Source organism: Schistocerca piceifrons, unplaced genomic scaffold (assembly GCF_021461385.2).
Source record: "Schistocerca piceifrons isolate TAMUIC-IGC-003096 unplaced genomic scaffold, iqSchPice1.1 HiC_scaffold_678, whole genome shotgun sequence".
In the NCBI taxonomy this organism is placed as follows: Eukaryota; Metazoa; Arthropoda; class Insecta; order Orthoptera; family Acrididae; genus Schistocerca; species Schistocerca piceifrons.
The window spans coordinates 25,001-27,500 of NW_025728924.1; positions in this window are offsets into that span (position 1 = coordinate 25,001).

Here is a 2,500-nt window from a genome sequence, read left to right on the forward strand (position 1 = left end):
TACAAACCACCAGCGAGAACCGCTGGGGCGACCGAGCAGCAGACGGCGTCGCGGCGCCGAGCGCCGGGCGGCGGCGCATCCTCAACGCACACAGTCCTCAATCGGACCAGCACACTGAAGATGTCCACCGCGCTTCGCACCGAGCCCGCGAGGACCTACTTTGGCCGCACGGCGCCGCGCGCAGGGTGCGCCGGCGCGCAGCTGCGACGCCTGCCGCGTCCGTCGGCCGGCGCGCCTGCCACTGGCCGCCCCCACCAGCCGGCTGTAGCGCGTGCGCCCACGCACCGCGCGGCCAGCACGCCGGGAGGCGCCCCCTCACCGGCCGGGGACGGTCCCACCCAGCCACCGCCGCGTATCGCTTCACACCCAGATGCCGTTCAGTTTCGTCGGCATGGTGGGTATCGCTGGAACAACCGGTTAGTACCTCAACCTATCGTCGCCATCACCGATTCACCCCTAGCGAGAACAACCGCACCACAACAGGTTACCATTTGTTCATTTGCGTAACTTCACCAGAAAACGCAGGCGTCCATCGCCATTTGCAACTTCAACGATTATTGCATGCCTGTGTCAGGTGTCACGCCACACTACGTCTGCCCACATACACGCAACAAAATGTGCACGCCTAGACAATACGTGGAAGGTGGCCCCCGTACGTATGCGATGTCCATTGCTCGAACGACTGTCAACCGGCCTCTGTAGCATGTCGCAGATATGGAACGCGGTGCACCATGCCATCACGGTGTGTGAGGAGAGACGACTAGGTCCGAATACATCAACAGACAGCTCATGCTGATCGCCATCCACGGCGTCCGTTCCTCCCACACGTCTCTATGGCGTACCACACTGCAATCCAGCTCTCATAGGGAGACGACACGTAGCTGCGTGCACAATATTTGCACTGTATGGTCCGCCGTTTTTGGGCGCAGTCGTTGTGCGGTCACACATGTGCCACGATGTATCATTCAGTACATAAGGACGAATGTGCAGTACAGATTGTGGTTCACGCGTACGACATCAGCGGACAGTTGACACAGGCCGCACCACAACGTAGCCTGAGTACGTCGCATGCGAAGGGCATTGAACATGCAAACTTCTCACCAACCAGCTTGCGAAGGCAGGGGGCAAGGTGGGGACGTGGGGAGGGGCGGCATGTACGTCCTGCTGCCATCCACATTACAGTGTACAGCAGGAGCATGTGGAAAGTGAGCAAGACTTGCAAGGTGTTTAACATGAAGCGATACACAGGGGTGCGGGCAGTGCGAGTAGCGAACTATATTGCGAGGGTTGCGGGTGGGCAACACTACAGTAATTGAACGAGTCGTATAACAATTACAGAGCAGGTTTAGGCGACAACGTGGGTTACGTTAAGGCGACAACATGGGTTAGGTTAAGGCACAACATGGGTTAGGTTAAGGCACAACATGGGTTAGGTTAAGGCACAACATGGGTTAGGTTAAGGCACAACATGGGTTAGGTTAAGGCACAACATGGGTTAGGTTAAGGCACAACATGGGTTAGGTTAAGGCACAACATGGGTTAGGTTAAGGCACAACATGGGTTAGGTTGAGGCACAACATGGGTTAGGTTGAGGCACAACATGGGTTAGGTTGAGGCACAACATGGGTTAGGTTGAGGCACAACATGGGTTAGGTTGAGGCACAACATGGGTTAGGTTGAGGTACAACATGGGTTAGGTTGAGGTACAACATGGGTTAGGTTAAGGTACAACATGGGTTAGGTTAAGGTACAACATGGGTTAGGTTAAGGTACAACATGGGTTAGGTTAAGGTACAACATAGGTTAGGTTAAGGTACAACATAGGTTAGGTTAAGGTACAACATAGGTTAGGTTAAGGTACAACATAGGTTAGGTTAAGGTACAACATAGGTTAGGTTAAGGTACAACATAGGTTAGGTTAAGGTACAACATAGGTTAGGTTAAGGTACAACATAGGTTAGGTTAGGTTAGGTTAGGTTACACGTTGTTGTACGGAAAGGTGTAGGGGGGGGGGGGGGGCGGGGGCGGCAGGTTCGTTGATAGTGATTATAGTAAGTGAATGCTTGTGACATGATCAGATTTGTCACGTCAGGATGCACCTTTGGCTTATTAGAGGCGGCGCTCCAATTCTATGCTTGTGTGAGACCTGTGTCTTTGACTCATGTCATTGTTTGTGCGCTGTGACAGGAGGTACTATTGTGATGTTGGGTGCACCGTTGTATAGGACATGTGTGGGTGTTGGTGCCTGGTCTGCGCAATGGTGGATGTCGAAAGGCTGGGATATTGTATTTTCCGCACGGACCTCCTGGTCTGGTTGTGATAGTGTGGATTGTGTAATGTGGCGGAGAAGATGCACTGGATGTTGTTCCATGCTGGTGCTTACATATTGTATGTGCGCCTGTTAGAAGCAGAGAGTGGTGCGTGATCAGAGTGTCTGGCTGACGTGTGGTTCCCATTTTGGGCAGACTCTTTCAGCATGTATACGGACAGTTGTGTATAT